Source organism: Phascolarctos cinereus, unplaced genomic scaffold, assembly GCF_003287225.1.
Source record: "Phascolarctos cinereus isolate Bilbo 61053 unplaced genomic scaffold, phaCin_HiC Scaffold_9;HRSCAF=440, whole genome shotgun sequence".
In the NCBI taxonomy this organism is placed as follows: domain Eukaryota; kingdom Metazoa; phylum Chordata; class Mammalia; order Diprotodontia; family Phascolarctidae; genus Phascolarctos; species Phascolarctos cinereus.
The window spans coordinates 127,539,628-127,566,126 of NW_027556402.1; the positions used below are offsets into that span (position 1 = coordinate 127,539,628).

At 35.1% G+C, this 26,499-nt stretch overlaps 1 pseudogene; it reads left to right on the plus strand.

The window, feature by feature from the left end:
* The first annotated feature begins 6,160 nt into the window (after positions 1 to 6,160).
* LOC110199274 (FAD-dependent oxidoreductase domain-containing protein 1-like) lies at positions 6,161 to 7,712 on the plus strand (annotated as a pseudogene).
* The last annotated feature ends 18,787 nt before the right edge of the window (positions 7,713 to 26,499 follow it).

Sequence of the window (26,499 nt, forward strand, 5' to 3'; positions counted from 1 at the left end):
TTCTTTCTGACTTGTTTTCTAGTTGGAAACTGCTTAAAATTATAGATTTAGAGTTTGAAGGGACATTAAAGGTCATTTACTTCAATACTCTCATAGGTAAAGAAATGGAAGTCAGGAGTATAAGGAATTTGCTGACAGTCACAAAACTGCCATGTGACAGAGCTGGGATACAAATTCTGATCCAATGATTTAACAGCTAATCCTCACTTTATATCATCATGAAAATTTCTTTTTTGTAGAGCACATTGTAGGAAGACTGCAAAAATTTCTCTATTTACCTATGTTAATTCTCCCCTGAAGTCCAACTGTGTCACTCCATTAAAATGAGAAAATATAATTTGTTCTGAAAAGCTATGCCAGAAGTAAATATGTCATGCTAATCAGGAAAAATTTTGAATATGGATGTTTCCGTGGAATGTGATTCTGTTGTCCATGGTCTATTTCATTAAAATAGGTAAAAGTTCATGCCTAGAGTACGGACCATTAGTTAATCGGGTTTTTTGTTTGTTTCTTTGTTTGTTTGTTTTTAATAATAACAATATGTCAACATGATTTAACAAGGGGTTGTGATTACTATTAACTGGAGTACCCTTCCTTCCCAAAATAGTAAGAAATAAGGAAGATGTGCTAGATTATCATATACCTACAGTGATTCTGATAATATGTAAAACTAGCAGGAGTGCAGAAATTGTTTCATTTCTGTCTTTGTATTCCCAGTGTACCACGTGGCCCAAAAGAGACACTAAATAATTGCATGTGGAATGATTAATTGAGTGGTTCCAATAAAAAATGTTTCAGACTTGAACATTAGCATCTGTAAAGGACAATGATTATGATAAGGATGATAATAAAGATGAAGAAGAAGGTGATGATGCTTATACAGGACTTTAAGGTTTGGAATTACTTTAGATAGTGCATTCTATTCTCAGAGCAACCTTGTGCTTTCAAAATTACCATCAAATACTGTATTTTATGAGTGATAATGTTGTATATTACAAATTTATTTCTGAACATGACCATACCAAGTATCCTAGAATGCAATTTGAACTTCTTAATACAAGGGTCTGAGACTAATTCATTTGAATCTTAGTAGCTGACATTTTATATTATTATTTGCTTTGCATAGCACTTTACATAAATTATCTTATTCAAGTTTAGTAGATGGTCTTGGTAACCTGTTGTGGCTAACAGAAATGTATCCCCTGATGACTAATGCTCAAGGCATGAGCTTTTCCCCATTGTATTTAAATGGTCCACAGACAATTGATGAAAATGCTATATGAACAAAGACAAAAAGCTAACAGAACATCACTACCTATAAGATGATCTAGGATAGGATTCTACTTTTAAAGTTTGCTCATTGCAAAAGGAAAGAAAATTATTCTGTGTTTTATGTCACTCAATTAAATGAAAAGAACATTTACCTACATCTTCAACTTCTAAGTTTACATAAAAAATAAATTATAAAATTGAGGGCAAAATCTTTTGCCCTTTACTGTCATTGCCATAGCCGTGATAATAAAGGCAGCATTTTTTTTTTCTGAATGCCTCAGAATGAGGAGAGACTCAGATATTTCTAAAATACTGAGATCTATATTTTTGTTGGCATTTTATGCTCAGGGAGTTTGACTATGGGAAACATTTATTTTATGGGATTATCATTAGCAATGAACTAGTGTACTCTTGGTAAATTTATTCAATGTACCTTCTGTATTCATAAATGTATGTGTGTATGATTCTATGTGTTTATATGTATACACACATTTGCATTGTATACCATATACTGTACATGTGTGTACACAATATATATTATATCTATTACCTGCAACCATAAAGCGGATCCCTGTATATGTCATGTACATAGACATATCTGCATGTATATGTGTTTATACACATGTATGATGACATATTGTGCACATATACATACATGCTCAGATACATGAAACATCCTCACACATTGGGCACAACATATTAAAAATGTAGCGTATTAAGGTTATTTAAAGTTAACCAGGTTAGATAAAAGTCTAGCTTATATCTTAATAGGCAAAGGAGGGAAAAACAAAACATTTTAGTGAAATAATCTGAATTATTTGGAATTATATGGAATGTATTTCAGAAGCATTAAATTGAATGCTCTGCATTAAGTTAGATTTAACTTTTTTTCTGTAAGATTAGAACATGGAAAAAGACATTTGGAGGTGGAACCAAGATGACAGAGTAGAGAAATCACTCAGCCAAGCTCTCCCAAAATTCTCCTCCAAACAACTTTATTTATTTTATAGTATTTTATTTTTCCAATTACATTTTAAGATAATTTTTACCATTAATTTTTACAAAATTTTAAGTTCCAAATTTTTCTCCCTCCCTCTCAGCCCCTCTTCCAAAAATGGTAGACAATTTGACTTAGGTTTTGCATGTGCTATCATGTAAAACTATTTCTATATAAGTCACAGTTATGAAAGAAGAAACATAAAAAGTAAAAAAAAAATATGCTTCAATCTATATTCAGAGTCCATCTGGATGTGGACAGCACTTTCCTTGGTAAGTCCTTTGTACTTTCTTGGATCATTGTGTGGCTGAGAAGAGGTGAGAAATCCATAGTTGTTCATAACATAATGTTGCTGATTGGGAGTACAATGTTTTCCTGGTTCTTTGCTTTATCTCTTCCTTTCTTACTCTCCCGTCTGGTAAGATAAGATTTCCATATTGAACTGATTGTGTGTATAATTCCCTCTTTGAGCCAATACTAATGAAGGTCATGTTCTAGTGATGCCCATCACCCACCTTCCCATCTTTCCTTCCTTTGCAATAGGTTTTTTATGCCTCGTCATGTGGTATAGTTATCCCATTTTACCTCTACCTTCCTTCTACACCTAGTGTATTCTTCTTTCGCACCTCTTAATTATTTTTTTATGTCATTCACTCAGATTCATCTTGTACATGTGTCCTCTGTCTATATTCCATTCAACTGTACCATTTCTTTTGAAGAATTTGAAGTATCACCTTTCCATATAGAGATGTAAGTAGTTCACTTCCCTTGAAACCTTTATGTTTTCTTATTCCTTTTCACCTTTTTAGGCTTCTCTTGGATCTTGATATTGGAGATCAATTTTTTGTTGTTGTTATTCAATTCTGGTCTTCTTATGAAAACTTGAAATCTTCCTATTTCATTGAATGCCAATTTTTTCAGTTGGAGTATTTTGCTTAATTTCACTGAGTGGGTGATTCCTGGTTGTAATCCTAACTCTTTGCCTTCTAGAATATCATGTTCAATTGATCTCTGATCCTTCACTCTTATACCTGCTAAGTTCTCTATACTACTAATTGTGGCTCCCCAATATTTGAATTATTTCTTTCTGGCTACTTACAGTATTTTTTTCTATGACCTGATAATTCTGGAATTTGGCTATAATGTTCCTAGGAGTTTTTATTTTGTGATCTCTTTCTTAAGTTTATTGGATCCTTTCAATTTTATTTTGCCTCTGGTTCTAAGATATCAGGAAAATTTTCCTTGATAATTTATTTAAAGATGCTGTCCAAGTCTTCCTTTTGATTATGGCTTTCAGGTAGTCCAATAATTCTGACATTGTCTCTCCTGGATCTATTTTCCAGGTCAGTTTTTTTTTTCCAGAAACATTTTACTTTTTTCTATTTTTTTTCATTCTTCTGAATTTGTTTGATGGACTCTTGATGTTTCTTGAAGTCAGTAGCTTCCATTTGCTTTTAAGTTATTTTCCTCTCTTAATTTTTGTACTTCCTTGTTCTTTTGACCAATTGTACTTTTTTTTAGGTTATTTTGTTTGTTTTGCTTTTTTCCTGGTGGGTTTTTGTGTTTCCTTTTCCATTTGACCAATTTTGCTTTTTACGTAGTTGTTTTCTTTTTCCACACTCTTGAGACTTTTTTTCATAATTCTCTTACATTGCTCTCATTTTTCCCACTTTTTCTTTTACCTCTTTTATATGATTTTAAGGTTCTTTTTGAGCTCTTCTGTGAGTTCTTTCTGGGCTTAAGACAGCTTCCTGTTTTTGAGGGGGTTTTGCCCATAGGTATTTTAACATTGGTGTCCTCTTCTGAGTTTGTGTCTTGGTTTTCCTTGTCACCCTAATAACTTTTTGTGGTCAGATTCTTTTGTTGTTGTTGTTGTTGTTGGGTTTTTTGCTCATCTTTGTTGGCCTTTTTCTTTTCTGTTAAATTTGAGCTCTGCTCACAGGGTGGATGGGGCAATATCTCAGGCTTCTGGTGCCAGGGGCTACAGGCCTAGTGGTGCACTGATGTTGTGTTGAAGCCCATGGGGGACCCTTGTGTCTGGTGCTATACTGAAGTGTTGTGGTGGAGGGGTGGCTTGCACTACTTGAGGCCATATGGGTCTGGCAGCTTACCTAGTGCTCATGTCTGGCACTTGCCAAGGCAGGTGAGGTCTTTCTGTGAATCCTTGGGGCTATGCTTAAAGCACATGGAAGGCCAGCTGCTGAAGCATTCTGACTTAGGCTGTGCTAAAACACATGGCAGCTCTCAGAGTTGGAATCTGCCCATTCCACTGACTATGCTGAGGCATGTTGGGGGTGTTCCTGGTGTTGGTGTTTGCCTGATCCACCACACTAGGGCTAAGGAGCTCCCACTGGTTTGCTAACATGATGCTTACTGATGACTTGCTAGGATGCTTCCTGACCTGAACTGTGCTCCCCTTTTACCCAAATGAGGCAGACCTTTCTTGCCAATCTCCCAAGTTTCTTGGGATCAAAGATTGTTTCCAGCCATCTTTTTTTTTCCTGGTTCTGCTGTTCCAGGATTTGTTTTTGGCCATGATTTTGTGGTTTGGAGGTTAATATGGAAGAGTTATGGCAATTTACTACTTACTCCACCATCTTGGCCCAAGCAACTTTAAAATGGCACTCAAATTGAAGTCTAGAGTAGCAGAGCCAACAAAAGGCCATAGTGAGATATTCTTCTAGCCCAAGACAACATGGTGGTAGGAAAGAATAGCCATTGACATGGGAGTGGAGGATTTCCTGGAACCTGTGAGGATGAAACATCAGTGGTAGAACTAGGTAGTGGTGACAAAAGCAATAAAATCCTCATATTACAAAGTATCCCTTTGGACTAACTGGATTTTGGCCCTGATGTTGTTTGATAGCCCCAGTGCCTATATCAGCCTCTGGGTCATAGTTCAAGGGCAGATAAAAGTACTTTTGGTAAAAAGAGAATGGGAACCTTCAAGGGTAACTGTTTGGCAAGTCTATTGCCTACGTCCACCTCTGGGACATACTTTAAGGGCAGAGAGAAGTATTTAAGTCAAATTGGAGGGGAAAGTGAGGGGTAATATTACTTCTAATCAAAAGGGATCAGGCACCCTGAGGAGCAGTGTCAATTTCAGTCTCAATCAACTACATTTCCATGGTAAGGAAAAACAAGTAGACCAAGCAGTAAACACACCTCTCCCCATATCAAAGTATCTTTGAAAACATGAACAACTGCCAAAAATGCCAAAAGTGGCTCTAAAAACATCAGTGCAGAAAAAAACAGAAACATAAATAATGCCCCTTTGCTCCATCACACTGGGAACAGAGCACAAAATTAATATAAAGTTCAAAATCAAGAAACATGGTGGAAAAATGAGAAAATTTTAAAAAAAGTAACTTGACAATAAAAAGCTACTCTGCTGGCAGGGAAAGTCAAGGCACAAATTTAGAAAAAAACAATGAAGTTAAAATAACTACAATCGAAGCCACAAAGGAAAAAAAAGTGAATTAAACAGAAGTCCAAGAAGAAGTCCTGGAAGAGCTAAAATTTTATTTAAAAAATCATTATGAGGGATAGAGAAAAAAATTAAAATGGAAGCAAAAGAAGAAAATTATTGAAAAGACAATTAACATCTAGGTAAAAGGAGCACAAAAGATACGGAAGAAAGTAATACCATAAAAAAATTGCCCAACAGAATAAAAAAATAGTAAAAAAAAAATCAGTAAGGAAAATAACTCCTTAAAAAGCAGAATTGGACAAATAGAAAAGGAGGCATAAAACCTCCCTGAAGAAAATGATTACTTAAAAAATAAAATTAGGAAGTGGAATTTAATGACTTCAAGAGACACCAAAAAAAAAAATCAAAGTCAAACCGAAAGGCGTTGGTATGGGGAGCTGACTCCTCAGTTCTAAGGTGCTATGCTCCTCCTGGCACTGCAGCTAAGGCTCTCCCCCAGATGGCTGAGCTGGGGCCTGCACATGCACAGTAGAGACCCCTTTGAAAACAAAGATGGGAAATGGGAAGACTTTAAGAAGAAACTTCAAGTGGCTTGGCCTGCAGGGTGCTGGGAGCCATTTAGTAACATGAGCCACCTATGCACAGAACATGCAGACATGGTGATTGTGGGGAATGGTGTGATCTATTGGTCTGTGACCAATGAACTGAAGTGGCTGGAGGGGTGGAAAAATGCCATAAAGATAGTGGTAGTGGAATGGGATCCCAAGTACTCTAGGGCCTCCACTAGGCTTTCCACATGAGACATTCTGCAGCAGTTCTAAGTCCCTCAGAGAGTCCAACTATCTCTCTTCTCCACTGAATTCCTCTGTAACATCAATGAATACCTAGCTGTTCCTGATGAGCCTCCCCTAGATATCCAGTTCAGTTCCTCAGGTTACCTTTTACTGGCTTCAGAAGAAAATGCCTCCAAGATGGAACACAATGTCAAAATGCAGAGGCAAGCAGAAGCCAAAGTTTGTCTGTTGTCCTCCAGACAACTTAAGAACAAATTTCCCTTGATCAACACAGAGGATATAGACTTAGCATCTTATGGGTTGAAGAAAGAGGAATGGTTTGATCCATGGTGCCTGCTTCATGGACTGCCCCCCAAAGACTCTGTCTATGGGGAGTCTGTCATAGCCATGTGGAGGTCACAGAGTTAGGTTCTTCAGTAAGGCCCATGGTAACTTCCAGAGGGAAACAAGTAAACATTACAAAACTTTATGAGGTCCATGTGAAGATGAACAACAGCCTGGAATACTAACCTGTGAAGCGTACTGTAGTAATTAATGCTGCTGGGTCCTGGTCTGAGTAGTTGGAAGAGCTGGTTAGAATTGGCATTGGGCCCCCAGGCACTTTGTGGGCACCAGACTTACCATGGAGTCAAGAAGTAATATTGCTCCTCACTTTCCCCTCCAATTTGACTTAAATACTGCTCTCTGTCCTTAAAGTATGTCCCAGAGGTGGACATAGGCAATAGACTTGCCAAACAGTGTATGTTTGGCTCTACCCACAGGGGCCTAGCTTAGAGATCCCATTATTACAGATATCAATGGAGTCTGTTTCATATGAGGACTAAGTGGTTACTATTTAGGTGGCTGTAAATTCACAGAGAAAGATGAACCAGAGAATCAAGATCTAGAAGCAGATCATGACTTCTCTCAGGAAAAGGTGAGACCCCATCTGGCCCACAGGATTCCAGATTTCAGTTCCCTGAAGGTACTGAGTGCCTAGGCTGGCTACTATGATTATAACACATTCTACCAGAATGGCATAATGAGCCACCATCAATTGGTCTCTAACATGTACTTTGCCATGGGCTTCTGGGGCCATGGGCTACAACATGCCCCTTGTGTGGGACATGCTGTGGCAGAAATACTGAAGAATGGAGATTTCAACACTATTGACCTGAACCTATTCTCCTTCAACCAATTCTACCTGGAAGAAAAGGTCCTAGGGGACACTGTCATATAAGCTTGTCTGTCTACCCCATTGTCAATGAGGAAGAAGCTACCAAGAGCAACATTCTCAGAAAGTCAAGGAGCAGCATGCAAGTCTTCTATGATACCCAAGTCTCCTGCACTGCTGCCTCTAGCCATGCTACCCAAACACTGGGAGGACCCAGACAATTGAGGCTGGTTCCCATAATTGCTTCTAATCACAAGAAACTAGACTGGTCACAATACACCAAGAGTGCTGAAGTGCCCAGTGTCAGCTCTTCACTTGGCACCTGTCCAAGGAGCTTCTTGACTACTTAGCAGTCAAAGTCTGGGCACTATGGCACAGCCTGAACCCAAGCCTACTGACTTTAACCTGTTCATTAGTCAGTAAATCCATTTAACTCCTTCCCTCTGAAAAAAAAAAGATCAAAATCTAAAGAAGAAAATATAAAATATCTCAGTGGGATAACAACTGACTGGAAGATAAATTGGGGGAGATAATTTAAGATATATTGGATTACCTGAATGTGATGATCAAAAAGAAAAAGTTTAGGCATTAAATTACAATGTTTCAAGGAAAACTGCTCTGATGTCATACAACCAAAAAACAGAATAACAAATGAAAGAATCCACTAATCAACTACTGAAAAATAATCCAAAATGAAAAACTTTAGGAAAATTATAGCCAAATTATAAAGATACATTGTGAAAGAAAATATTTCTTGCAACCAAAAATAAACCATTTGAATACTGTGGAGCCACAGTCAGGTTCAAAGAAGATTTAACAGCTACTTCATTAAAGCAGCAAAGGGCTTGGAATGTTATATGTCAGAAGGCAAAAGAGCTGGGATTACAACTACGAATAACCTACCCAGCAAACTTGATTATAATCCTTCAAGGGAAAACTGGATATTTAATAAAATAAAGGATTTTCAGGCATTCTTTTTGAAAAGACCAGTGTTCAGTAGAAATTCTAACTTTCAAATGAAAGAATCAAGACAAATATAAATAGATAAAAAGAAAAATAAATCATAAGGGGCTCAATAAGATTAAACTGTTTGCCTTTCTATCTGAGAAGAAGATAAATATTTGAAGAAGTTTATCATTATAAGGAGAGTTAAAATGATTGTGGGTAGAAAGAAGGTGTGAGTGATTATGTTGTAATGATGTAAAAAAGGCATATGTGAAAAGAGGGATGCCCTGGGAGAAGCAGGAAGGGAGAGAAAGAAGGAGGAAATTGTTTCATAAAAGAAATGAAGAAGAAGAGATTTTGCAGTGGATGGGGAGAATGGTATTGGAGGATAACAGTGGTTGAATCTCACATCTATATTGGTTAAAAGAATGGAAAATATATGTGTGCACACACATATATTCAATTGATAGTAGAAATGAATCTTATGTAAGAGAATTTGGAAGGGAAGGGGATAAGAAAAGGGGGTGCATGCTAAAAAAAAAAGGAGGGTAGATAAAAGAAGGCAGTGGTCATAAGCAAAATAGATTTTAGAGGAGGGGCAGGATAAAAATCAAGAAAGAAGAATAAACAGAAAAAATAGAATAGAGAGAAGTGCAAAGTACATTATCATTACTGAGAATTTTAATGGGATGAATTCAACAATAAAACAGAAATGGATAGCAAAATGGATTAGAAATCAGAATCCAACAAAATGTTGTCTATAAAAAACACACTTAAAACTGAGAGACTCACATAGTTAATACAAGAGATTGGAGCAGAATTCATTATGCTTTGGATGATTTAAAACAGACTGGGCTAGTAATCATGATTTCAGAATAAAGTGCACACAAAAAAGACCCAATTAAAAGAAATAAACAAGGAAACTACATCTTGCTAAAAGACACAATAGAAATTGAAGTAACAACAATACTAAACATATATGTAATAAATTGCATAACATGCAAATACTTAAATGCATTTTGGAAGGAAATAAACAGTAAAACTATACTAGTGGTGGACTTCAACTTTCCCTTCTCAGAGTTTGATAGACTTAACCATAAAATAAAAAAAAGAAGAAGCCAAGGAGATGAATAGAATATTAGGAAAGTTAGATAAGATAGATCTCTGGAGAAAACTGGATGGGAATAGAAAGGAATATATCTTTTCCTCCATTTTACATGACACCTTCACAAAAATTGACCATGTATTAGGGGACAAAAAACCTTAAATTCAGAAAAAACAGTATTATTAAATGTGCCATTTCCAGACCAAAATACAATAAAAATAATATTTAATAAAAGGCCATCTAAGCCTTGATTAAAAGTTAATTGTAACCAAATTGTTTAAGGAATGAGTGGCTAAAAAACAAATCACAGGAACAGTCAATAATTTCATTAAAGAGATTGAGAACAATTAAAAAAAAACACTCCAAAACTTTCGAGATACAGCTAAAGCAGTATATAGGTGAAAATTACTATTTCTAAATGTGTATATTAATAAAAGAGAAAAAAATGAGATCAATGGTTTGGATACACAGCTTAAGAAAATAGAAAAAGAACAAATTAAAAATCTCCAATTAAGCACCAAAATTGAAATCCTGAAAACCAAAGGATAGATTAATAAAATCCAAAGTTAAAAAAATCTACATTGAATTTATAAATAAAACTACTAGCTTTTATAAAAAAAATTAACCATTGTTCAATTTAATATAAAAGGAAGAAGATAAAGCAAAGTAGAAGAATAAAAAAATGAAAAGAGTAAATGCACCACCAATGAAAATTAAATAAAAGTATTTGGAATCATTTTGTTCAGTGATATGCCAGTAAAGTGGACCACCTAAGTAAAATCGATGAATATTTACAAAAAATATAAATTATCTAGTTTAGCATAAGAAGAAACAGAATATTTAAATAACCCTACCTTAGGAAAAAAATGAAAAATGAACTCCCTAAGAAAAAAAATCACCATGACCAGATTGATTTACAAGTTAATTCTACCATACATTTAAGGAACTCTTTATTCAAATGCTATACAAACTATTTGGAAAACAAAAAACATATTAAGAAGGAATCTTAACAAATTCCTTTATGATGCAAACATTTTTTTTCTACCTAATCTGAGGAGAGCAAAGACAGAGAAATAAATCTATAAACCAATTTCCTCTATGAATATTTATGCAAAAATTGTAAATAAAATACAAGCAAGGAGATTACAATGATTTTTCATGAAGTTTACATACTATGACTAAGTGGGATTTATACCAGGAATTTACGGGTTAAATATTAGGAAAACTTTTAGTATAATTCACCATATAAATAATAAAAAAACACACTAATCATATGGTTATATCTATAGACGTAGAGAAAGGTTTTGAAAAATACAACACCCATTCCTATTCAAAACACAAGAATCAATGGAACTTTTCTTAAAATGATAAGTAATATCTACATAAAAGCAAAAGCAACCATTCTCTTTAATAGACATAAACTTAAAACCTTCCCAATAAGATCCGGGATGAAGCAAAAAATCTCCATTATCACCAGTGCTATTCAATACTGTACAATAAATGCTAGCTCATAGCAATAGGAGGGAAAAAAAGAAAGGACTCGACATAGGTAATAAGGAAACAAAACTATAATTCTTTGAGGATGATATGATGTTATAGTTGGAGAGCCCTAGCAAATCAATTATTGATCATTTGCAAAAAACACATAGTCGCAACATGGTGTGATTTTAAGGCTAAATCAATCCCCTAATGACTGCTAAATATCTGTCTTATTACTCTCTCAGATTCATGGACTTTATTTTGGACTGAAAATCTTTCCATTAGAAGGGTTCCTTTGTGTTAAAGAAAACGGCAACGTGCAATTAGTTGTCCTGGACAGGGAAAGCAAGGTTCAATTCCTGTCCAGAATGTATTAGCTCTGTGAATACATGCAGTTGACATCTCAGTGGTCCAGGCAACTCTCTAAGACTATTGGTAATAGAATATTTGCTAAATCTTAAGTGAGTGGAGAAATTTTTCACAGAAATACCTCCTCCCATCAGTGAAATGGGAGATCCAGACTAATCCCAGACTGCCTCCCCCAAAAAAAGAAGAAAATGAAAGAAAAATAAGACTGTTTTCAGATGTAGTATACAGTATATTCAAACGCAACATTCTTGAATGAGAGACTCAGACATGACATAATACTTAGCAGATTCGTGAGTTGTTACCATAAGAAACTGATGATATCATTTGAAGGCTTGAAAGATGGGGAGGAGAAAGAAGAAGCAATTCAAGGTACAATCAGGAAGCAATGGGATTAGAGTAATGCTACCGCAAGGCCAAATTATCTTAAGTGGGGAAGTTGAGGAGATTCACTAGTTTCCTTTGGTATAAGCAAGGATATGCTCAAAGGACTGGATTCAGGAAGAGCTGAGTCCTAATCTGGCCTTGTTGCATGACCCTTGGGGAGTTATTTCACCTCTATGTGTCTCATTGTCCTCATGTATAAAATGAGCTAAGCTGATCTCAGTGACCTCTAATATTTCTTCTAGCTTGAAACCTATGATCAAGAAAACAAGAAACAAGAAAAGTGAGAACATTACTATATTTCACTTTGTCTTAGACTTGTTATTTTTTCACTGAAATGTTGTTGCTAGTAATTTAATTTTTTTAAAAAATCTGACAGTTATAACTTTTTTTACCATTAAGTCATTTCTAGTAAAACAGAACAATGACTTTTTAAAAGGAAAGCATTTATTACTGATATAAAGGATATAACCTGAGACATATTTGGGTAGAAAGAGAGATTTACTGGTTATGTAACTACAGTGGTGAGGGAACAGACAAAAAAGGCTGAATATTTTTGGTTGTCTGGATAATAATACAGTACAAAAGTGAAGCTTTCAATGTAATCTATAGGCCCCCTTTGGAACATTTATGTAAGGATAGAGATTAGAAGGATAGGAAGATATGCATGAGCAACTATGTACACTGGGAGATGGAGTGCTCACATCAATGGGCCCACTTTGAAATCTAAGTACGATCAGAAAATATCAAAGTTGTCAGAGATCTCAAAGGCCATTTAGTCCACCTTTTGCCTGAGGAATTCTGGAGGAGTGGATAGATTGTTAAACATGGGGTCAGGAAGATCAGAGCTCAAATTCTTACTATGTGTTGTGCTGGACACATTACTTTACCTCTGAATGTCCCATTTTCCTCATCTGTAAACTGGAGATACAAAGCATATACAATACTTACTTTGCAGAATTTTTAATAAGTTCATAGATTTAAAACTAAAAAGCAACTTGGAAGCAATTAACCTATCTCCCCTCATTTTAAATATGACTATGCTGAGGCTAAGAAAGGTTAAGTGACTTTACTATGATCAAACAGCTAGTAAGTATCAGATGCTGGATATGAATTCAATTTTTCATGATTCCAAGTCTACTGCAAAAACTACTGTGCCACCTAATAGCTTCTAAATTTTAAGGATCTAATAGGATAATGTAACTAAGTTTTACAAACCCTAAAACTCTATATATAGTGAGTTGTTAGTATCATTAGCAAGAATCTTCTCTACAGTATGCTTTAGAAAATCACTTGACTTTTATTTTAAAACTTTTGAGAAGGGCAACCTGCTAACTCCTGAGACAATCCATTCCAAATAGGGGTATGCTGAAATGTTAGGAATTGTCCCTTACTTTATATCAAAGCCAAAATCACCTCTCTACTTTTCTTCCACATTTTCATTTTAGTTCTTCCCTCTGGGGCCAGATTACAATATCATTTCTATTTCTGCATCAGATATTTCTGTCTACCTTCTCTATTTGGCCTCATGTCTCAGGTTAGAGAAAAGACCTGAATTTGAAGTTTTACAGAAAATTGTACTTGGAAACCTAGTGTAACCATGGACATTATTACTATGCAGCACAGCAAATAGGCACATAGGCACACACACACACGCACACATATACACACACACACACAATGACAAAATAGCCAAGACTTAGCTATGCAAGGCTGTGTTAGGCTGTACTCACATGAGGGAGACATGCATGCTCAAAATGTGGACTGAGCAAGAAAGTTTTATCCCTTAAAGATAGAATTGGTTAAGAACAAGTGATCAGCTTCAAATATGGAGGAGGGTTATAATATTAATGATATCCAGATGTCACAAAGAAATTCCCAAGGTCACTTACTGATACCAGAATGAGGTGCTGGAGTTTCCTAATCAGGGCCATAAATTGGGTGAGGTTCTGAATTCATATTTGGGGATCCCAGAAATGGGTTTTTGCGCACTACCTTGATCTGGAGCCTCATCATTTTAGGAGCTGCAATCATCTGTATGTCAGATAGAGAATGAGAAAGAGCAGGACAGTAGAAAAGTACATGCTGGTCACTGTCACTTGTATGTTTATATTCATTAGGACTATTTAGTCTAAGTGATTACATATTGGAGTCTCGTCACCTATAACTACATGATCAAACAATATATTTTAAAAATCAAAATTATTATACCACCATATCATTTCCCCTTTGTGCTTTAGATTCTTCATATAAATAAGTGATTTATATATATATTTTTTCTACCTTCTTCACCTTTAAAAATGCTATAAATTTGGAATAAATTATACCATTCTAAAAGTATGAGACATCCCACCCCCCATCTATATGTCTGAGTTAACTGTATGTTTAAATTTATCCATTTGCTTTGGAGTTTCTAACTTATCTTCTTAGTTATCCATATTTGGCTAATTCAATGTATCTTTCTTAAATTTGTGTGGTAATTATGAAGTACAGAGATTTCCTCCAGCTATAATTTCTTTCAGTTCATTTATCAATTCAATGGCCAGGCTTGGAATACAATTCAGATTTCAGGATTCTACCATTAGTATTTTATAAATGCTTTACCAAAAAAAAGTTTTCCTTAATGAAACTTTTATATACTATCCTACCAAATCTACCATGTCTGTCTCACAGAAAAGTATGTTTAATTTGTCAAATGTTATTTTCTACTTCTAAATAAATGATTAATATTCAAAACTATCATTGACTCTTATAACACAAGTATGCCTAATGTAATAATGGCATATCAACAGTTCTGAATTAATTCATACTCTTCAACCTTCAGGGGCATTGAGGAACATTGATATAGTTTGATCAATACTATTTGCAAAATATAAGAAGTTATTTCTTGAAATTGTATTTTAATAGTAGTTAGTGAGATAACATTTCTAGGAAGAAAAGTCACTGTAGAATTTAAAAAAAAATACTTCTATACATGGCGCTGTGACCATCATTATTAAACTAAGATTATTTGCATATTAAGCTTGAAGTTTGTGCTATGATAGCAAAATGTGTACTGTAATATTTGACAATGTATTTTAGAAAGTAATCATGGCATTATAAATAAGTTGGTTACATGTATTGCTGTATGTCAAGTGTTCTGCTAAGCACTGGAGGCACAAATATGAGCAAAAAGAAAGATAATCTGTAGCCTCAATACATTTACATTCTAATGAGGGGAGACAATACATAAAAGGAAGATGAAAAACAGGGGTCATAATAGCTAAGACTAGAGGATAAGAAGCACAGATGGAAAAGAAATGAAAGGATTCCTGGAGTAGGCATTGGATTTGAAGTCAAGATCAAATTGATTTCCAGGTCATATTTTAAATAGTTGTGAAACCATGAGTGGGCCATCCACTTAAGCTCTTACAGCCTCACATATTTCACTTGTAATAATTAAAGACAATAATATTTGCACAAACTCCTTTACAGAATACTTCTGATAAAGCTTTTTGGAAATATGTGCTATTATTCTTATCATCATTATTTATTTTTAAGTAAGAGAACCAAGACAAGAAGTAGATAAAGTAAGAAGCTATCTCTGATATAATGTGCAGTAGGGTCTGTTTTTTTTAATTTTTTTTTTTACTTCAATGAATGATGATATTTCATCAATGTAGGTGATTTTTCTGTTACTGCTCAACTGTACCTTCTCATCATACATGGTTCTTACTGATGTCCCTCCATCATTCTGCCATACAGGATCTACTCAGCTCAATGGATAACATCTATCAGATGTTAGCTTAAGTTTGTGAAAAACACTTCCATATCCAGAGAAATGAATAACTAGAAATCTATAATGAGTCACAGTTAAATAGACATTTGATATGTTCTTAAAAGATGATATAATGGAGAGAAAAGTGAATTTAAATTCATAAAAGCTAGACTTAAATCCTAATTGTTCCAGTTATTACCTATGTGAAAATAGAGAAAATCCACTTACAGTACACCAGAGCAACTCTTTTAGTTTAAAAATTGCTGATGAGCCAAATATTCTCTCTGGTTCTCAGTTTTCTCATATGTAAAATGAGAGAATTAGACAAAATGATTAATAAGGTCCCTTTTGGCTATATGTCTATGGTCTTATGCTATCCCGACACATTTCCTATATGTTTTAGAAATAGCACTTAGTCTGAAATGAACTTTGTTTTCCTTAATGGAAAACACCAGATGAGATCTTTGACCATGTATTTGTATGTGTCTAAGAAGAGTCCTTTATCAAGCTGTTTTTATTAGGTTTTTCAGTATGACTGCATTGTCTTCCATTTTTCTGTGAGGACTGAGTAGAAGAATAATGGAGCCAATAGAAAACCCACTGTCAGCCAAACCACATTCCAACTTAATTGTGTCCACCTGGTACATGGGAATCCTGCACATGTGCTAAGAGAGGCAAAATGAATACTTGGTCATGTCAATTGCAATCAACAGTAATGTGAGTTTTGCTTGTTGCTGAACTGTATTAATGCAATGGGTAAAAAAAAAAAGTTTTTCCACTCCTTAAAAAATAAAAAAGATTAATCATGAAAATAAAGCCCTCAATAATATCTATGTATCACTCCACTAAAAAAAAAAAAACACATTTTGTAAACAAAGAAAAATTAACAACTAAAATTTTAGGAAGAAGAAAATTGTAAACATTACTCACCCATCTCCCTTAACCAGTAACTATATAGTGATCTACCCATTGAATGAAAACAGGCAAAGCTATTAACAACAATAACAAAAAGTTTTCCTAATGGAGAAGCAGGCCAAATTTTTTTAACAGCATGCTGGATGTCAACTCAAAGTCTCACATGCTCCATTATTTCACTTGAAAGCTGTTAAATGGCACACAGACACTTGTGTTGTCCTGCAGATAGAGGAATTTCAGAATGATTGGCAATAGAAAGCCTCATTTTTTGGGAAAAAACCTACTCCTATAAACATCAGTTTAATTCTGAAAGTCTTCTCTTTGTATTCTCGGCTCTGTACAGAAGAAGAGGTTCTTAATGAAGGCAACACAAAACTCCTCTACATTTTCTATATGGATATTGATGGTCTGAGGCAGTGAGAAGAGCAATGCACTTAGAATTTGAAAACCTAGTGAGCTTAAGTTTTAGATGGACAGCTTACTACCAGGGCAAGCTACATAATCACTCTCACTGCTTTCTCATCCATAATATAGGGTTATTAATGTATGTTGGTTCATAGAATTGTTCTGATATTTTCTATCCTAAAAGTCATTAGCCTAAATCCAAGTATAATATGACATTGTTGTGAGGAGAAAAAAGGCAGTCTCAAAGTCAGAAAGCTCTTGAGTTTATGTACTGCCTATGACATATTCTGGTTTTGTGATTGTGGAGAAGTCACTTGACCTTTCAATGCCCCTAGCCTAATGCCCAGTTTTTTGATAAGTAGCAGATAAGGTGTTCATCTGGATCAGTGGAAAAATAATTTCCGATGTATATTACTATACTATACCATACTAAAATAGTTACGTTTCTATATTGAATTGAAACCACCTTCTTACCATGGCACATCATAAATTTTATATATGTATGTGTGTGTATACACATTTGTGTATTGATGTATGTGTACATATGTATGTGTATCTATGTGTTTGTATATGAATAGAGATGGATACAGATATCTTTTTAAAATCCCAAATAGTATACACAGGGCTACTTTCCAAAGAAGGCAAGTATGTTCTTTGAAGGGGGGTCAAAGAAAAGAATTCATAGCCTCAGAAGAATTTTTTTAATGCAACTTTTGTGTTTTTGCATTTTCTGACATTCTAATAGAATGTATATTCCATGGCAAGCAGAATTGTGTATATGTGGCTATATCATTTTTATATTTGTGTTCCCAGCACTTAGCATAGGAAATAGAAATAATATAGTATGGATAAATGCTTTTTGAATGGCTGATTTACCCAGAAGGTAAGGAAGGAGTGTATGATTATATGAACCATGGGGGAAAAAAACAGAATAAAGGCTGCTATCAAGAAATGCAAAAGAGTAATAAATGATGCATAAGTATTAAAAGTGAAGCATAACCAAGCAATTGTCTATATTCTCCACTATCAGCTTTGTGATGCCAAGAAAAGCAAAAGGACACCCTGTGGGGAACTTATGGAGAAACTGGACATGAGTCATATAAAATAGCCAGGCATGGATAGGTTGCAGCTGCCATCATTTCACTTACATAGATGAGCCCATAAATTATTTTGAGTATTCTATAGGTTTTGATGACAAGATATACTGCCAAAAAGCAAGTCTTGAGCAGAATCCTCAAGAACATCATTTGAACCCAAATGCTGAATATAGTGGATGAAGAAATGAACATTAAATCAAGAATACCTGGGTTACAATCCTGCCTCAGATATTTATTAACTATGTGATCTTCGGCAAATCACTTGACCAAACTGTGCTTTAATTTCCCTATTTGAAAAAACATTTTTAAAAAACTGTGGGTGTTGAACTTGATGCACTCTCACATCCTTTTCAACCATCAATCTTTCAATTTTATTATCGCTGTCTGTGTAACGTGTCCATGAAAATCATAAGGGCCAATCAATCGATCAATAAGACAAAAAAAGAATGACTTCTTTCAGCAGCATTGTGATCCCTCTTTTCTTGAGGTCTATCCTATAGGAATGCACACATTTCCAAAGAATCTAAAACTTCCAGTCACCAAAGTCCAGATATCTAGTGAGTTAAAGTAGGCTACAGCATGTTGACAAATATGGGAAGTAGCACTAAAGATATCTCCACCTTATATGCCTGGAAAAGGGATATGGGCCTGGAAAAGGGATATGGGCTTATTAAATACTATGTATAATACCAAAAAACTGTTGTCTTTGAAATATTAAAAGACTAAGAGGAAAGTCACCATGTTCTGGATAGATACAGATGGAGAATTTATGGGAGCACATGGATAAAAATTGAACAAAATTAGGAAGATTTGAATAGGTTGTGATCTGTACCATTAGAAAGAACAGCCATACAGATGTTAGGAACATAAGAAAATACCGGAAGAAAGCACATAGCAGAAAAGTAGCCCTTCTCCAACTTCCAAATAGTAGAATTGTGTGTAAATGGCAGAAGTCTTTATTTTCCAGGAATTTTTTTCAAGCTTTTATTTTTCTTGGGTGCTTACGTGTAACTGGCCACTTTAATCCTGACTCTCCTTTTGGACTAGGTTAAAAATAATTTACTCCTTCTCTATGTAGTCTTAATTCCTAGTTTTCTGGTTTCTTTTAAAATATCCAATGCTTTAAGAAAATCTGCTCTGAGCTAGAAAGTCTGACAAACTGCTATTTAATCTTTATTTTTAAATAAGCAAAAGGTTTGCAATGTATCATAGTGGAAAGAAAAAGAAAAAAAGGTTAGTGTAAGGAAAGCTCTAGGCAACAATACAAAAAAACATAATACATAAAATACCCAATACAATTCACACAATACATAAATAAACATGAAAGTGGCAGAAATTATATGTCCTCATCCAAGTTTCCAAATGCATTTAGCATTAAAAGTCATGATTATACTTTCCTACTTCAGCATTATGTAATAACATTTATCCCAAAGCTAAGAAGAACTCAGATAAAGGAGACAATGCTGTTCTGCTACAGAAGGGAATAAAAAAAAATTAAAAACAAAAACAAAAGCTCTTGACACATTTTCCCCAACTCTATAGGTAACTATGCTATCATCAAGATAGGTGAGGCATTCATCCAATCATTCCACAAGGTTTTATTGAATATTTGTTATTTGTAAGGCACTGGGGGTCCAGACTGGGAAATGGGGTGAGGGAGGTAAGATGGAATAAAGTAATATAGAAAATACCACCCCTGCTCCTCCTTTATCTTCTCCCCTACTATGTTTTGCACACATATGCAAATAATTATGGAAAATGAAAGTATATAATGTACATAAAGTAGATTAGGGGCAGAATTCAGAACTAAAGTGATGACCTTCAGCAGGAGATTAGAAGTCATATAGTTCAACTAATCTCCTTTGATTTATTTTAAATATGTTGCACTAATGCCTTCTATTTTTATGCCACTGTCATTTCCAGATATTTCAGTTTCCCTCCAGCCACAATTGGACCTTTCTCATAGCAAAGAAAAACAGTAGGAATAGAAACAATGACATAGTGAAAACATTTGACAGTATCTTTAGCATCCTGTCCTTCTAGCCCTTACCTCTCTAGTGACAGGAGGGCTATTTTTTTTTCAATAGATTATTATCATTGGGGAAGTTCTAGACCAGGGAAGCTCATTCAGATATACCATTATTACTACCACAAGTAATGCTTAAATTCATCTTGGAGAAGGTGTAATTACCCTTTAAAAGATAGATAGAATTTTGATAGCAAATATAAGGGACTTTACAACATGAAAAATAGTCCACTCAAGGACATAAAGGTTATTAGTCAGTGTGCATGTTAGAATGACAGTAAATTATCCTGATCAGCTGAAGGTTAGGGTTTGCACGGTAAAAAAAAAAACAATGAATTAAAGATAAGCTCAGGTTATTTTATGGAGAGGCTTAAAAATTTGGCAAAGGAGCCTGGGCTTTCTTTTTAGGAAATAGAGAGCCATTGAAGATTGCTGAACAGGGGAGTAACAAGCTTATCGAATTACTCTAAGATTACTGTTGAGTAAGGCTATCAGGGAAAGGAGAAGAGTCTATAGATAAATATAGCAGTTAGGAGGGATATACAGTTGCTTAAGTATGAAGTCATGAGATTGTAAACTAAGACATACAAAAATAGGAAGAGCATGGTGACATTTCTTCTCCAAATTCCTTTATAGGCACTTCTACTTTATTGTTATAGAGTCTGCAAAGGGAATATAGACAAATACAGGAACATTCTGTCTAGATCCAATGAAGAGGAAAATTAAGCACCTTGTACCTAATACGCTCATTTTTGTTATTCTCTGTACATACTTCTGCATTCTGTCCACAAAAAAGGAGTTAGTGCTTCCAGCTATTTCCACATAAAGTATATAGGTATCTATCTACTGCAGAGACAGGGCTCAATGCTTTCAGACAGGGGTTCTTATGATATCTTGGATAACTTTTGATATCATGGACCCTTTTGTTAGTTTGGGGAAGCTTATGGACCCCTTCTCAAAATTAAAAAGAAAAAGACAAGGAACTGTATAGAATTATTAAGGAAGACAATTATATTAAAATATGATTATCCAACTGCTAACCAATTGCCACTGAAAAAGCAGGAAATCTGTATAGTTGAAGCTGTAAATCACCTAAAGGGACAGATGAAAGGGATCATGTGACAGCCAAATCAAACCTCTACTACCTTGACCACCATCTCTCCTTGATGGAGACAGTATAGGACTCTGAACCCAAGAGCCTTGGAGGTAGTAGTATTCTCCAAATGATGATACTTATTTCTACCTCAATCCGCACAGCCATTATTGAGAAGAATATTCATGACATCAACCCCCAGACCACTGATTCTACTTCCAGTCCAACAGCCACAGTCATAATCAGGGAAGTCAACTCCTGTGAAAAAGAGATCAGGTCGTCCCACCAACTGCCAACCAATTGCAACTCAGAGGGTAGATGAACCAGCCTAGCTGAAACAGCCAGGAACCCTGAGGAAAAGACAGGAAGCAATATGTATAAGGGAAGTTGAAAAATCACAACCACTTTGACCACCATTTCCTCTGGAACACTGATAGAGATAAACCAAGACCCTCATCCCAGGAGCCTTGTGAATAACAATGTTATCAGCCCAGTAATCATGCTTTTTTGGCAAGTCTTGTAGAAATGCTCCTGTAGATGTTACTGTCATAGCTACTGAAGAAGCAAAAAAATAAAGTTCCTTTCAACAAAGTCCTTGGCGCAGTAAAGTCTTCCAAGATCAGAAACTGATGTGATTGTGTCAGTGCAAATAACATTATGAAATAAGTATTACCATCTCCTTCACCACCTCACCCCATGGACCATTGGACCATTCCATCAGACTTGCATCTGAAACCTTTCACTGTGTTGTCTCACTTGTCACAATAAACTCCTTGAGACCACTGGTCACCTTTTCTATTTGTATCCCCAGAATTTATCACAGTGCGTTGAACTTAGTATTTACAATAAATTCTTTTTTTTCCCTTTTCTCCCTTCTCCTTCCTTTGTTTCCTCTTTCCTTCCTCAAACCAAATAAAATAAACAGCTAAAGTGATTAAAGACCACTTTAGATAAATTCTATAAGAGAAAGAAAAAAAATGAATGGAAATAAACTTCAGAATTATTTTTAAAAGAGTATAAAGTTATAATCATTCCTTAAAAGCAGCACGAAACATGTTCATCAGAGAAGGAAAATTGGCCTCCCATTTTTTAAATGTTGACTTTTTTGATTGGTGTAGGATGAGGCCAAGGTAGTCGGATTTTTTATCCCTGCTATATATTTCCACAATTATATTATAATCTTCAGAACTAGAAGAGCAGTGATACTTTCTGACATCATTCCCATATTTCCATCCAGTTGGCTGAAAGAAATCTCTGACAACTAATTGTAAACTGTATGACTCTTGGCTCAGATTATAGCTAGAACCAGTTAGGCTAAGACCTCATGTGTAGTGTGTGAGATGCTGGCTTTGTAGGGAGCCAAAAAGTCCTAGATATTTTGTGTATTGTTTTATTGTCTTTGTTTTGCATTGAAATCAGAAACTGAGGTCCATTGAAAAGTATTATTGAAGATATGTAAGCTTCATTGTCACTGTATATTGTATTACTGTTTTCATGTGTTATTTGAAAACTGAGTAAGAGATAAATTGAGAGAGGGAGAAATTTTGTTACTACTTACCAGAACTATGAGGCTATGACTATGAATTCTTTCAGCCTGGAAAAAATAGAAGAGGGAGGAAATACTGGAAGCTGTTCAAAAGATGGTCCTATTGAAGTTATCCTGAGAGAGAGGGTAACTGGTATATCAGAGAGTCCAGACAATACCAGTTAGTAGGATGGGAGGGTATAGGCATCTCTTGAGAATAACACCAGAATGGTAGAACACTGGGGTTGATTTACATGGGACAGGCAAACAATTGGAGCTACATTTACTGGAACAAAGCAGTAGAATACCTTGAGGAACAGTGCTTTAGTCTCCTGATGCCACCAGGAAAGAAATTCATCTGACCTGCAGGAACTGTGAACACACCAGTGCCTATAAGGTGCACAAAACAGGAGGAAACACAATCTCATATCCATGCTATGTAGCAAAACCCGAATTGCTCTACAAATAAGACAGATCACTAATCTTCCTAAAGTACAGATCTTACCATGTAACTACACTGATGCAAAAATTTCAGTGACTTCTCATTCTTCTAGGATAAAGTTCTAAACTTTTCAGCCTTCTGGTTTATGCCTTCTTCAATGTGACTTCAATTTAGTTTTCTAGATTTATTTTATTTTTAGACTTATTTCATTAATCCCTTTATGCTACACTCCAGCCAAACTACACAAGTTATTCCTTAAATTTAATATCATTTCTACAGCTGCATACCTAAAATGTGTACCCTGCTCACTTCCATCTTAAAAACCTTATCTTTTTTTCAAGGTTCCACTCAGTTAACATCTCTTCTGGGAAGCCTTACCTGACACCCCAGTTGTTCTGCCTCTTGAAATTGTTTGGCAGTTAATTCTTATACACTTAATCTTCATTAAATTGGATTCATGTTTTGTTTTGTTTTGTTTTTCCTCACTAGGGCAGCTAGGTGGCATAGTGGATAGAGTGCTGGGCTTGGAAGCAGGAAGATTCATCTGTATGAGTTCAAATCAGCCACAGATACTTACTAGCCATGTAACACCGAGCAAGTCACCTAATCTGTTTACCTCAGTTTGTCATCTGTAAAAATGAGTATGAGAAAGAAATGACAAATCTCTCCAATATTTTTGTTAAGAAAACCCCAAATGGGGTTACAAAGAGTTGGACATGACTAAGAATGACTGAACATTTTTTTTTCTTACTGACCCAAAGTAGACTATAAGATAATTGAGAGCAGCAACTATTTCTTTTTGTTCTCTGCATGCCCAACACCGAGCACAATGTCTTAAACATAGTAGGTACTTGATAACTTCATTAATTGTCTGTTCCATTATTTATATGTTCAGAGCAAACTGGTTTGCTGCTGGTAGGTAGGGAGTAAATAATAAGATTAAATAGAAAGCAAGAAATTAATTTTCATCAATGTCATTTATTATGTGATAAAAGTTACTGATACTGGTCTACCTTAATCAAGTGCACTTAAGTACACTTTGAGTTCTTATTTTATTCTTTATGTACTATGGAAATGTCAGATAAGATACATGAGGAATGTGATTACTGTTATTTCATTTCAAAGATCAAGGTAAAGGAAGAAATCTAGACTGTACCTTAAAATATGTTTCCTCATAAAAGGTCTTAGAAAGGTTTCTATGTCTTCTTTTTCCCCACCTTGAAACAGGATAGTGTCGAGTAGCCTGGAGAAATGTAACATAAGTGTTTCTTTGAAAAGGAAAATAATGGAGGGGGATATCAGGATGGTAAAAGGTGGGGAAAATTAATAAGTTGACTCCATAAGGCAGACCCGGGCCTGCTTTCCTAACACTCACTCACATTGGCAGGTTACATCTCCAGAGTTCAGTTCCTACATTTCCCTTCACAGTTCTAAGAATAGCACTGATGGATGGAGGGTATATTTTCTAATGAATGCTCCAGGTCATAAATCCTCACCATATGTTTCCCACCATGATGATCAGTTGGTATTTGTTAGAGTTAGATTTTAAAAATGAATATTTGCTAAGGGAGTACAGTAAGGACAGTTGGTACATAACAGAGCCCAAGGGGTAGTGGTTTCAGACTTAAAGCACATGTGACCAAAACCCACCTCTTACATTTACTAGCTATGTGATCCTAACACACTCACTAAAATTCTAGATTCTTCAGGCAACCTCCTCCTACATCTTATTATATCAGTAAAAAATGGGTAGTTGATGTGTGTTGGTAAAGAGAATTACCCATTTAAATGCAATCACAGATTCTGGCCATATCCAGCTCTACCTCAGGGTCTCTGAATCAAAATGTCTTGAATGTCTAAAATGTAAACCATATGCTACAATAATTTTTGAACAGACTGGATATTCTAAGATTTATATTCTTCCATGTGTTAAGTGGCTAGTCCAATGGGAAACATATGGAATTTTTTTTATGGTCTCTTTAGACAACATCTGAAAACTATAAGTCAATAAATATTAGGAATGTTTCCCCTATGAATGAACAGTATTTTGCATCACTTTCTACTACGATATCATATCCTATGAACATTATAGAACTTTGAGAGTAGTACCTAGATTTTTGCATCCTTCAGGCTTAATGCCAAGTCTCACAGCTAGAAAACCTTATGAGTCTCTGAACCAAGGTTCAGAGTCTAAAAGAATCAGAAGGATTCATTGGCATCTCAATAAGAATTTCTCAGTTTCAAGGACTGAAATCATATTTTCTAAGAAAAATTGAAGACCTTGCAAGTAGAATACAGCTGGTTTTGAGCCACAATTTCAGCTTTTCCCTTTCCTACTGCAGAGGACTTCATATTCATATATTTATATTTAGGAAGAATGTTAGGGATAACTTATACCAAATATCTCATTTTATGGATGAGGAAATTCAAGCCCAAAGGGGTGAAGGGTCTTGTGTAACATTAGGATCAGGGTTCAAAATTAGGTTCTCTAACTCAAAAGTAGATACCAACGTGTATTATACAGCCACCACTCCTTCTCAGTTAAATTATGCTAATTTAGTTAGAATCTCCCTTACATTCCAGTAAAAGGTATTCTGACATACATGTACTCATAAATTCACAGATTTACACATGGAAGGCAACTTAGAAGACATCTATTTTAACATTTTCATATTACAGAAAATAAAACTGAGGAACAGATAGTTTCTATGACTTGCCTAAGTTTTTATAGGTACTAAGTGACATAGATGGGATTTGAACCCAATCCTCTGACTCCAAAAAGAGTTCTATTTCCATTGTACTATACTGCCTCTGTTAGAAAAGATGTATTTCCCATGCAGAATATTTTAAGCATTATTCTTGTACTTTTTTACACCCCTCACACATAATATATGCTTATGAAAGATGTCCAGAATGGCTTCCATAGCATTCTCTCAGTCAGGAACAGTGTATCCCTAAAGAGAATATAAGGATTAACATTTTTTTTAAGTTTCCCTGAAAGGTGCCAAATTCCTAATTTGCTCTATTTGGGGCTCTTGGCATCACTTCAAAGAACCATGCTGTGAGATCATGCACATTCCTTTAAAAGAGAAGTAAATTTAGACAGAGTCTAGTGTAAGCTATTGAGAAAAACCTGCTTCATTGTAAGAGTTTCATATTTCATGCAGGGTTTTATACACATGTGAGTATCATAGGCCTTTAAGAGTGGTACCTAGATTTTTTTCCAGAGAATATAAAGATGGAGCATAGTATTATTACTATTATTTTATCATTGTCATTACAATCATCATTTCTCGAATAGCAATTACTTCAAA